This window comes from Centrocercus urophasianus, unplaced genomic scaffold (genome assembly GCF_019232065.1).
Source record: "Centrocercus urophasianus isolate 14NV4802_14NV808 unplaced genomic scaffold, USGS_Curo_1.0 seq_9, whole genome shotgun sequence".
NCBI classification, from domain to species: Eukaryota; Metazoa; Chordata; class Aves; order Galliformes; family Phasianidae; genus Centrocercus; species Centrocercus urophasianus.
The window spans coordinates 23,915,929-23,928,763 of NW_024885532.1; the positions used below are offsets into that span (position 1 = coordinate 23,915,929).

Consider the following 12,835-nt stretch of genomic DNA (forward strand, 5'->3'; position numbering starts at 1 on the left):
AGTGTAACGTTCCTCTTTTGTACAGCACGTGAGTCATCTACACTGGACCAGGTCTTGGCTTAAGGAGTTTTTAAAGTAGAAGACATCTATTTAAGTTATTTGAGAACTGACCTAGAAGAAGACCACTATCGTCTCAAAGCCTTTAAAACACAAAGCAGTCCAGACAGAGATTGTAGTCAATGTGATGTATGTAATTTTAGGAGTCTTATTTACCAACAGTAATTGACTGCATTACAGGTTTGTTTGCTACAGGCAAAGTATGCTCTATGTTAAAATTCCCACAGCACTGTGGAACAAGAATATAAATTACATACTACTGCTTCTTTATATTAATATAGTTTAGAAGAAAACCAGCTTTCTTCAGAGAAGCTTTGGGAAGAACATGTCTAGCAAATAACCTCAGAACGTTTAATTCACACTTTTTAGTTTTTCTCATGAAAATCAAAGTAGTAGCTTATGATCCAAGACGTTTTGTGAAGAGAGAATGATGTGAATTGTGGATGATGAATAGAACAAATTGAGAAAAATGTGAAACTACTAAGGCTTCTTTTACTTCAAATCAAAATCTAAGCTTGCCCACTTCTCAGAACTTGCTTTTCAAAGTGTGCATAAAGTCTCTGATTTTTTTTTAGTAATTGAGTATTCACATTTACAGTTTGAAGTTATAAAATATTAACTATATTTTCAACATTCCCATTGAATATCAATCAGTTAGTATTATTTTTTCAGACTAAAGAAAAGATTTTGTTAACCAGAGGTGATTTATTAGGAAGAGAAATGTAGTTTCTCCATGTGTCTTCAGGGCCCAATGAGACGATTAAGAAAATCAGTGCCCAGCAAGGTGTCTGTAATCTACTTCAGATGATATGATACTCAAGAAAAAAAAAAACCCTACAACTAATAGTATAGAATGCTCTAACTGCTATTTCAAAGGTGCCAATGAATGTGTCACTTAACAACTTTGAAAACATTTCTTATGGATTAAATAAAGATATTTAGAAGCAGTAAGAATTACCAAGGGGCAGCTGAGAAGAAAAAGAATATATGCTGTTTGACTGAGTGAGGTAAACAACCATACACAATTAAACTGGAATGATGTGATAAAGAACAGAAGATTTTTTTAATTGAAGATGGACAGATTGATACAAGGAAAGTACACCAGGAGAGTGGTGAGGTGCTGGCACAGGCTGCCCAGAGAGGACCTCCTGTCCCTGCAGGTGTTCAAGGTCAGGCTGGATGGGGCCCTTGGCAGCCTGGTCTAGGATTAGATATGGAGGTTGCTGCCTTGCATGCAGCAGAGGGGTTGGAGCTTGATGATCCTTGAGGTCTCTTCCAACCCAAGCCGTTCTTTGATTCTATGGTTCTATAGTTCTATAGAGAACGTGTAGTTGGAAGGTGAGATAGAATTGGGAAAACATGGTGTGCAGTTGTTTTGAGTTTTTCTGTCTTAAAAGATTCAATATTATTTTAAAGAGATGGTAATCTGGTTACTTAGCATAATCAAAATTAGACTGACCAAAGTGCTATAAACTGTACTTCAGAAAGACAGTCCCTGGCCAATTTTGAGGAATAAGTTAAGAAGAGGTCAAAATTAAGAACATATTTTCTCTGGAGTATTAGAGTTTGTAGGTAGTTCTGGGCTCTCCATACTTACACTGTGATACACTGAAACAGTAATAAAGAGAACGATGCTTTCTTCATGTAGTTTGCATGCATATTAACTTATGTAGCCAAGCTTTCCATCTAAGTTGGCCAAAGCACAGAAAATTATTTTAATTGCCCGATTTTTATGAAGCATATGAATAACTCAGCTGGGGTGCTTTTGGCTTCTTGAGTGCTTGAGTAGATACAGCTCATTGCTGGTGTGTATGTGCCCCGTGAGTACAAGGACAGTTTGGACGAGCAGAGTCTAATTATTAGACGGTATCAGTGGATTACTTGAAGCACCCTTATGCTCTCTGTCCTCAGGGCATTAAACAGTGCTGTGAGTACAAACTTTCATGATTTCATTATTTCCTCCATACCACAAAGGTAGAAACAGTGCAATATAAGTACTGTGTGATTCATTTAACTTTTATGTGTAGTACTGTAATTAATTTCATGCAGTAAATTAGGTCTCCTACTGACTATTAAGAAATATGGTTTAAATTAATATACCAGATATGTCTCCTTCTATACAGATAAGAGAGTCATGAGTTACTGAGGTTTAATAGTTTCCCTAGCATGATTCTTCAGATCCTATTTATGACACAAGGAAACAGACAGTGGGGGAAGGAGGGAGGGGATTTCCCTAGGGGGGGGAAAAAAAATCAGTTTATTTCTAAATTCCATGAATAAAGCAACAGTTATGCTTTAAGGCAGTGTCTCATACTAAGTGTCTTAAAAGCAGTGGTTCTGGGCTTCTAGGCCATACTTGTGCCCACAGCCCACCGACAGGGAAGTTGGCCGGAGGACTGCGGTTCCAAGCACAAGCACATGCACATAGCAAGGGATGAAAGAGTCATCAGCAATATGGTGGTTCTTTGATTCATGTATTTTAAAGTCCATGGCCTGAAAAGAACTATTTTATTTTCTGGATGCTCCCTGCAGGGACCTTGATAGTGACTGGCTTTGTGTTAAGTGCCTGATACATTTAGAGTCCTGATAGCAGCGATCACCTCCGTAGTGTCTGTGCTGTCCATAGAGCTGTCTGGCTTGTTCTTGTGCCTTCTCTATCCCTTATTCCCTGAAAAACTATCCAGCCGGTCAGAAACAACAAACACCAGAAACAGATTTCTTTTTACAACAGATTGCAGGAGCAAATATGCCACCATGGATTGCTAACAGAAGCTGCTGTACCTACCACGTTCCTTACAGAAAGGGTGAGTGGCTAGCCCTATGCTGTGAGCCATCAGTACTGTGACACTTCCATTTGCTATTTCAAATCTGGACTGATGTTGGATCCACGACCAATTCCTCACCAATCCTTAATTCTCAAGATCAGCCTGCAAAGGGTCCTTTATACAGGAGCCCACACAGCAGATTCCTAATTCTGCAGAGAGCAACCCTTCACAAATCCTCCTCGTGAACCAAGAGACATTTATTTTGTTCTGGTGTTCTTTCTGCCTCTCTCCCAAAACCAATTGTCTTAGAAGATAATAAACTGAAGTGTAGTGCCACAACAGGTGATTGGCTCAAGTCACATGGGTCAAAAACCATAGAATCAATGGTTCTAGACCTAAAAAAACCAGCCACACTGATTTTAAACACATGGTTACCGGGTTGCTGAACAGCAACAAGTCAGTTAAACTCCTTCCAAACATCTGTTAAGCTCACTGAAAGCATTTTAGCATTTACAGTCCCTCACAAGACATACTATACTTTGTCTACATTCTGCACAAAGTTGACCTGTTGCTCCCCAGCACCAAATCAAATGGTGTGGCACATGAAGAAGTCCTCTCCTCATTAAATTTGGGGCAAACCAATCACAGGTCCTCAGTATGGTGTCATCTTCTTACTGGGTGTGACTGCAGCTTGTTCAGATACAGGGATTTGCTCACCCTGAAAGTCTCTGTGATGCTTGGGGGATGTTCTCTGTGTATCTCTGAGGCAGGACCCAGTACCTTGAATCAGAAGTACACTAGGTTTTGTTTTTCAGAGGCTTGCTGAACAAGTGCTGATAGTCAAAGTGATAACCAATGATATGTTTTGTCAATGACCCAGTGAGAGGTAAGACTGTTCAGTAACTTTCACCTGACACACACCAGGGAACTTTTGGGGTTTGCTGTTAAGAGGTTCTGACCCTTCCTGACCTTCAGTCCATCTAACCACAATAATGGGGAGCCAACAACAGTGACTGGTCTTCCAGAGGAACCATTTTCAAATGGGAAATCCTAAATGGGCACTTATTCATGACAAGAGTAGGTGCCCCATTCTACCAGGAGCAACACTGACAGTTCCAGGAAAAATGCTCTGCTGACCTTCCTAGGAACATGAGTTGTGCATGCCTTTTCCATTCACCTTTCTTTGCGTTGTGTGAAACTTTCAGCACTGTCTCTGTACCTGCTTAGCCAAACATATTCTTCTGAAGAAATAATCAGATTCTGCAGCCAAACCCAGGATGGCTGTAACTGGGTCTGGGTGTTGCCAGTGTGAAATTTACTGACAGAAACTGTTTCACAACAGTGCAGAATATTTTGTCTTACACAGAGTACCTTTCACTAAATCTAAATTAGAAGACTTTCTGTCCACGTATCTTAGCATCATCAGCATTTCTCCTAACCTCTGCTTTCAGTAGTACTGTGCTGTTTAAGAACTTTAACACTACCTGGAATTCTACAGAATGTCTCTGTACTGGGACACGATATATCTTACCTTGCAGTAAGGTTTCTGAACAGATTCTGTTTGTATTTTTACCTAAGAATGAAAATGGGTCCCATTATTTATCTCAATATTTTCTCACCAATAGAAACTGGACCTTCCTGTCTGCTTGAGAGATATTCCTGTGCCTTGTAAAATGAGAATATGGAAAAGCAAGGAAAATGAGAATATATTCCATGAATCTCCTATGGAAATACTAGGAAATTCTCACAAGCTTCTGCTGTTTTAATTATTGTCAGCTCTGCCTGATTAAGGTCTGCTGCCAAACTCCAGAAACAAAGTCTTGCTCCCTTAGAGAAAGGCTTGAACTACTTCAGGTTTTTACTTCAGCTTTCACCTGAAGTTTACACTGATTCCTTGAGCTTTAATTCTTAGCAAGTGATATTCTTAGAATGGGGCTGATTTCTGTGGAATAGCAAATTTTCTTCTCTTTATTTCCACTCCCTGCTATTCTTTTAGATTCTGCTTGCAGAAAGACCGGCAGGGCTTTAAGAGCGCAATATGCATGACTGCATCTTTTCCTCCAATGCATCATCCCTAACAGTGGGAAAGAGTGGCTCTCCCCAAGTGTGCTCGGTGGAGCTTCCAGTTCCCTGGGATTTTGGAAGGCCTTCTGTACAAGAGCAGCTCCAGCATCTGCCACAGAGAGTGGGCTGAGCGGTGGCTGAGAGCTAAGAAGAAAAAGGCTTCCAGCACAGAGACTACAGCTTCTACTTCAGTCTTTAATTGCCCTTCCGATGCTTCTTCAAAATAGCAATAAATATTTTAAAATGGCACATGAAAAGGATGGACAGGGATCAACTTTCTGCCTTCACTACCAATACAGTAATGAGGGTGCATCAGATGAAGCTGTCAGTAGGCAAGTTCAGAGCAAATAGTATAAAAAATTGCATTATTTTGTATGCACGAGGGTAATATACTTGTGACATTCTTTGCCTTAAGATAGTACAGATAGTACAAATAGCTCACGTGGATTCAAGGAGGGGCTGCAGAAGAACATGGAGAAGGATCTAATGAAGGTCATTGAGCAGACAGATCGCATCAAGCCAGGGACACATCCGAGCTAAAAACTGGGTACTGGCACCATGGGCAATGTCAAGTGTGCTGGTCCTTTTCCTGCTGCTCACTTGGCTAGGAACTGGCCTATGCCTCCTGTCAGAGGTGGGTTAATGGACAGCCCAATCTCTCTTCCATTCTAAGATACAGTTGATTTATGAGCCTCTCCTAGCCCAATCTTACAGCAATGAAACAATACTTTCAAGACCATTCTAAAATTCAACCAACGAGAGCCAAACTGAGTCAACATTTTTGTAATGTGTTAGTGAAACGCCTCTACCTTCTCTCTTTTTTGCTTAATCTTGGCTTTACCTAAACTAAAATTGATCTCTTTAGAAACTTGCTGTTACCACTGTAATTTTGACCAGTGATTTTTCTTCTTCCTTACACTTGCTTTCAGATTCTCTCTACTACAAGAAAGGAAATCTTTCAGTCCACAAAAACAAACAAACCAAAAACAAACAAACAAACAAACAAAACCCCCCAAAAGCTAGAAAATTCATAGCTTGGTTTCCAACACAGTAATCTGGGAGCAGGAATTACATTCTGATCCATATTAAGGAAATCAGTTGAATCCACAGATCTGTAATGCCGATCTGTAAGTCACAGTTCAGAACTGAGCAGGCCAGTATCCCAGTCTTTGGACCTTGTCAGTAATAATTTTCTTCCTTTCCACTTGAGAAGTGGTCCTGGTGCTAGGTTTATGCTCCAGCGTCACGCAGGAAGGAAATTCAATGGGAAGCCTCTATCTTTAGCAGAGCTTAATGCCATTGTTGCTTACATTCAGTTCCCTGGTTCGTTTCAACTCTCTCCAACTGCCAGTCCATAGGCCTGGGTGAGTGCAGCTGGAACTCAAGGGTAAGGGGAACAAGAGGGGAGGGAGGATCTGGGGCCCTTTGTGGCATCCCCCCACACTCTGCCTCCTGGCACTGGTAAACCTGTGCTTGAACAGCCAGTGCTTTACTGAAAAAAAAAAAAAGCAAAAAGCTTCTCCTGTTTGGCTTTACTTTTAACACCTCAGGTGTTGAGCAAATTAAGGCAAACCTCTCTGCCAGGGCTCTGTCTCTTTAACTTCATGCGTACACCAGCAGGCACAGTAGGAACCCGTTCTGTTCTGAACGCTCCGTAGCATAAGTGGCTGATAAATCAGAAAGGAGGGAATCCACATTTTCTATTGCTTCTGTGGCCTACTGGAATGATTAATATGAGTTTAATGAGTTATATATGTGTACTTTATTTTATTTAAATTAAATGTTTCTTTTTTTAACAAGACCACTTAAAATTAAATATGGAAGTAGGGCAGCCTGTTCTAGGGTTACATTTACTGTAGGTATTTTAAAATAACACAATAAAAGTGCTACACGACACATTTTTTGACGCCAGATTTTTGGAGCAAGTCAAACCACTGAAGGGGTGGGGAGTCACTGCCAGAGCGCTTGGAACTGTAACCCACAGAATGCTGAAGCTGCTTCCAATAGCTTTTTCATCTTTTAATGTACTCATTTACTTTACGTTCAAAGTAGAAGGCTGCACTGAGAGATCAAAAAGCAGGCAATCTCCTAATTTTCTTTCTCATCGAGCCCATGAGTGAAGACTGCGAGAGGATGAGATGTACCAGCATTAAAGTCTTGAAGGTCGTGCTGACCAGAAACAATCACTGCAGCTCAGCAGCTAGCAGCGATTAGTCCTTGCTGAATAAATCAGCTGGCAGTGCTCTATGTTCTGATCAGGGTATTCTTTTTCTTACACATTACGTACAGCTATGGTTATTTAATTAAACTGATAAAAAATGTAGTGCTCTTTTGCTACATTTTAATTGCATTCTGCTTCCATCTACACGGAGTTTACAAATTGAAATTGGAAGGCTTAATCACGTAGTAAAGAAAACCCCCTTTTCTATCATACCGTCATACCCCCATTTCTATCACACCATCATATCATCCCCCATTTTCTATTACAAAACATAAAAATTAAGAATCAGAGGTTTGCTTTATAGGAGTTTAAGTAAAAATTGTATAGCGAGGGAATAACAAATCCGGATGACAAAAAGAAACGTGTTTTGTGAGTGGCTGTGTTTAATTGAATAAGGGCCTTGAACACTGAAATAAAATAACGCAAATACAAAACCATCCCAAAACTGACAGAATAAAGTAGGGTCCTTCTCTTTTCTGTTTGGACAGGTGGTGAAAAAGGATCATTTAACTCAGAGACACAAAGCGATGCACCCAGGCAGCTGCTGCTCGAGTTGGGGCAGCAGCATCCATTGCCTCTGGCCCTGCCTCCAGGGTGCTGCAGCCACTTACAGAGAGTAAATGGAGGTGCTGGGACCTGGCCAGGGAGCAAGGTAGAAGGTGACCTGAGGTTAGATGGCCCTGACAGTCAAGTGTGCTGCCTTGACAAAGCGCAGCGGCTTGACAATTGCTCGAGGCTTGCAAAACATCACGTTATCGTGTTCATGCTGTATCCACTGATAGAGATTGTTTTCCTTGTACGTGCTGGGTATTTCTAACTCCGCCGAACCTACTGATGTGTGAAAACAGAGATAAGTTCCAACTGGAGGCCTCCGGCTTGAAAGTCTGAAACTTGGAGCGTCAGTGTTGTCTGAGTTATTCCTTTGGGCTAGCGGCCTCTGTCTTTAAGTGAGGAGCCGATCCATGCCCAGCATCTACACTGCTCTTTGAAATGCTTTTTTATTTTTTATTTTTTGAATGGTGCCTTTGTTAGAGCTGGAGAAGTTGCAGTGAAAGAATATCTCAGTTTTGTGCTCGATGAATGCCTTTGTATTAATTCTTTCCTCGCATAGGTTTGAGCAGTGGGGCTGGTGGGTACATTAACAACTTGCAGTGGGGCACTCCACGCTCATAGCTCAGTATTGAAGGCAAATGTAGAAGCTCAGCATTGAGTACATGTTTTATACACTGGAAGAACTTAATTTTTTTTTCCTCTGTGCTGTAACAGAACTTCCTTTTGAAGTGCTGTCTGCCGTTTCTGTTTCTTCCCCATTCAGCAGAAGTTTTAGTGACAATGTAAACACCAGCCTCTTTCAGCTGAAGATTTTGCTTTCCATAAAAGAAAGTATTCCTTTTGCTGCAAAGTGGCCTGAAATAATCTGATCTTCCTATATTTTTGCTTATATCTTAACATTTGCTCAAGTATCAAGGAGCTTCTCAGTGCAAGGAAAGATGCAGAAATACGTAGAAGGTAATAGGATTTTAAAAAATAGATTTGTAAAATAAACACAAGGAAGGGGGAAGCAGCATGCAACCTACCACGCAGAGTGGGCTGCAGTGTCTGGGGAGGTGTGTGCCTGTGCTGAGGACGACTGCAGACTGCCAGGGTCAGGACATGGTCATGAATGACCTCAGGGGCACAGAGAGGCAGAACCTTTGATTTGCAGGAGAATTCATTTGCACAGCATTAGAAAGTAAAGAGGGTAACAGCCTTGCTGAAGACTCCGGTCATCAACTCAGCATCTTCCATTAAACTCCCCATCTTTCCCTCCATTTTTGTGCCCCCTGCTTATTTCCAGCAGCCTCTCCCTCCGTATAGTTGACTTTCATGCACCAGTAAAGGACAGTTTTGCTGTTAAATGTGTTCTCACGTGACACAACCTGTCATTATTTTAATTCCTGCTTTCAAATGAAATGTCTGCCAGTCTGTATGTTAAAATTATGTATTTTTTACCCACCACATTAAGAATAGCTGAATTTGACATATGGCTTTATATCTGTAGAGCTCAATGTATTTTTAAGCCTTGAACGAGATTTTGCTCCTTTTAAAACTCACAGAGTCCAGGTAGAAGAGGCTAAGGCAAGGTTAAACTGTTCGTATCTTGTCACCCCATGATTATACAGCTTCTATCATCTCTGCATGCTTTTATACAGCCTGGAATCATGGAATCAAAGTCACAGACTGGCTTGGTTTGGAAGGGACCTCAAAGAGCATCCAGTTCCATGGGCAGGGCTATCAACCACTAAGTTAGGCACTAGAATCTATTCAGTCCTTTGTGCTGGATCTCCTACTGCTCCCCACAACTTTCCCTGTTCCAACTTCCCAGGGGAAGGCTCGTGGCTTCTTTCTGCAGTTCCTTTTCTGCAGTTCCATGTGGCCATGGAGCATCCTGTATGCATATTTTGTCTCTTTGATCCAGTAAGGGGTAGAACAGCTTTAATTGTCCTGATCTTAAAAGTTGGGAGGCAGGGACAGAATTATGGCCCTAACCTGAACTTGCATTCGAAGCCATGATCCATCTCCTACCTTGGCACAGATTTAACATCAGCTGTATGGTATAACTTCAAATCATCTGCACTCAGGTGGTAGGGAGAAAGACGTAGCAATGATATTTTTCAATTTGCTAATCGAACCAATTTATTTAAGCTTAGGAAATTAGGCAAAGGCACTCAATTTCTTTATTTCATTCATTTACAGGTCAACTTTACCTGCAGTGCTGAGCTACTGTGACAGCATGACTTTTGTGACTTGCCTCGAGCAGGAAGCTTTCAAAGCCACGTGCCAAAGGTAAGTCAGTTTAATAACTTTCTTATTTGTATACATCCCTGCAAATATTGTACGTTTGCAAGGGAACTTGGAGGGGAATTGGAGCATGGCTCTGTGGATAAGACACAGCCCTGGGAGCAGGGAGCCCTGAGAGCTTTGCTCCCAGTGCTCTCACTGTACCGAGGAGGTGCACATGCTGCTCCAGCTTTAAAATAGTGCAACACGATCCTTCCTCCACGGCTCAGAGCCTGGGGGTGGGGAGGGAGGTGAAAGAATAGCCCAGATCCTCCTTCCCGTTTTGGGTCTGGTTTACTATCTTGGGTGAAGAGAACATTAACTGTGCGTGTCATTACGAGGGAGGATCCTTTGCTCGCCTTTGCTCTCACCTTTCACTGTTCTTGTGGCACAGGCCAGGTTTAATCTAGTCTGCGTTAGGAGAAAATGCACGTACATGGCACAATGGGCTTCCTCCTCATTTTCATTTTCCCTCACTGCTATGTAAATCATGGCTCTAAGTTTGCAAGGGGTTATGAAACCAAAGGGGTTGCACTGATGGGGAGCTCCTTCTGGTTAGTCCTGTGTGTTTGTCACGCTGCTTAGCATTGTAAAACTTCAACAAACCAAGCCTCAGATCAAAAGAGACTGCCTGATATTTCCCTAAGCAACACATGAAGAAAAAATGCTGTCAAACGAAAAGTAATTTACTAAGGAAATCTTTATAAACACGGACAGACAACGTGCAAGTCAGAAAAGCACTGTACTGGAGTTTCACTTGCGGGTAGAGATTTCAAGTTCTCCAGATAGAGTAGCTCATAGATTTGACTTGGAAAAGCGACCAACATTAATATTTAGCCAGGGGCTGTGACAGCCAATCAGTACACTGCCATACAGTGGGATCTTTGTGAAATTTATTCTTTTATAAGAAAGGATGTTCATGCACGTAGCACATTCAGCCAGAAACAAGGATATGAAGAGCCCTGAAAGAGTACAGCTGTTTTCATATCCTCTTCTGCCAGCTAATGCTGCCTGCTTTTCTGCACACCTCTTTTTTAATTCTTCGTGCAGTCTGGAGTGCCTGTTTCTCACCTGATGAACTACTGCAGGTTTCCTACCGTGCTCTCTTTATATGTGATATATTTGTGGCTCTGACCTGGGCTGAGAGTTTGCTTTCGGTCTGTGCTGGGTGTCTCCTTTGTACACGTTCTAAAGCAACGCCCCAGTTAACTAACAACATTTACGCATACATAGTATTTAGAATGTTAACTGCACTTCGAGAAATTACTCATCAAAGCTATCTCTTACGACTTTTTATGAAGCACGAATGCCAAGCTCGAAAACTGTTCTATAGAGATCCGTCAGTACCAGCGGAGGGTCAGGCAAGACCTGGCAGTAGGGCTCAAGAGGAGGAACTGCTGAGAACGACACTTCTCGTTTCCAGAAATGAGAAGAACCGAGAGCTGCGTGCAGATTCCTCCAGGAATGCGATGAGAAGGGCTGCACCATCCCTGTCCTGCTGCGGGAAGGGAGGCACTTCTCTCTCCTTTCCCACTTTCTCTAAAACACCACTTACTATAAAAGGACAGCTGGATCCGTGCCGCTCCTTCTGTGCCTCAGGCTCCATTTTTTAAAACTTTTTTTTTTTTCCTACCCTCACCTTCCCCATCATCAACAAGCGCCGCTTTTTTCCGCCGTTAAATATTTCGGCCGTCCGGAGGGGACACCTCGGAGCGCAGACGGGCCGGCTGCGGGCTCCCCAAAAGCGGCGGCCGGACTCGTAGCCTCGTTAATTCCGCACGGCGCTGCTCGTCGGCGCAGAACAGGACGCGGGGGCTGCCGCGGGGCCGAGGGGGGCAGCGCTGCCCGCAGCCGCGTTCCCGACCCGGGGCCGGCCTTAGCGGTGGGGCGGAAGGGAAGCGTTGCGAACTCGAAACGAAAGCTTTAGGAACTCGCGGCCGAGGCCTTCACGGCCACCGGGGAAAACCGCGTGTGACTAGCAGGACCTGCGAGGCGGTGTTTCTGGAAAGAGCCGGGAGCGAAGAGCTAAAATATATTTCAAGAATTGAAGTATTGGGCACGGCCGCAGGGACAGCCTTTTTCAAGCGTGAGAAGGGACGGCCGTAACGTAGCCGCGTACGCAACTGAGGCGATCGAAAAGCAAAACATACGCGGGGAAAGGAGAAGCGAGCGGGCGACGTCTGTGCCAACCCGCGAGGGCCCGTTGCTGACCGCGCCCGGAGCGCTGCGGCACGGCGGCTGGCTCAGCCCACGGCCCTGCACGGCGCCGTCCCGCTTCCCCGAGCCGCAGCCGCAGCACGGAGAGGCTTCGACCCCTCTGAGCCTCGCTGCCGGGACGCTTAGCGAGGGGGAGATGCGTACAGAATGTACCGAGAATTCAGCCGAGGGGCGAAACTCTCGCTCGCTAGTGCGGAGGAAACGGAGCGGAGCTACAACCTAGCAGGACAAAGGAGACACTATTGACTCATTCCAGACTGCCGACTTAGCAGCTCAACTTTGTTTCCTTTTAACTTTAGTAACAGTAGGAGCTCAGAGCTCCCCGCTCGATTTTCTGCGCAAATAGAAACACCTGGACTTCAAAACAGCAACGCTCTTTGAAGCCACCCCGAGCCATTAACACATTAAAAACTCCGTGCGCTGCCGAGCAGGGCCGGGCGGTTGCCTAAATCCCGCACTAAGCCGGTGCCCGCTCGGGGGAGAATTTTGCACTGCTGCCTTAAACTCGCAACAAGTTTCAAAAGTGTGAAAAAACACTTTTTTTGATCTTTGCTACGGGCTTTGCAGCGTGTAAGTAGGCGCTGTTATCTTTGCACGGGGTTAAAAGAAAAAGAAAGAAGAAAAAAGAAGAAAAGAAAAAAGAAGAAAGGAAAAAAAAGGAACAAGGAAAAAGGAAAAAAGAAAAAAAAAA

At 43.4% G+C, this 12,835-nt stretch overlaps 1 long non-coding RNA gene across 8 annotated transcripts in view; it reads left to right on the forward strand.

The window, feature by feature from the left end:
• Positions 1-12,835, forward strand: part of LOC122171646 — a 60,907-nt gene that overhangs the window by 34,447 nt on the left and 13,625 nt on the right. For 6 of the 8 annotated variants that reach the window (XR_006172046.1, XR_006172044.1, XR_006172043.1 and 3 more), the window contains one exon: positions 9,844-9,933. This is a non-coding gene — a long non-coding RNA (uncharacterized LOC122171646). Of the gene's footprint in view, positions 1-2,788; positions 2,862-9,843; positions 9,934-11,228; positions 11,699-12,835 lie in introns of those variants that run through there. The other 2 variants (XR_006172048.1, XR_006172049.1) reach the window with 2 other exon arrangements.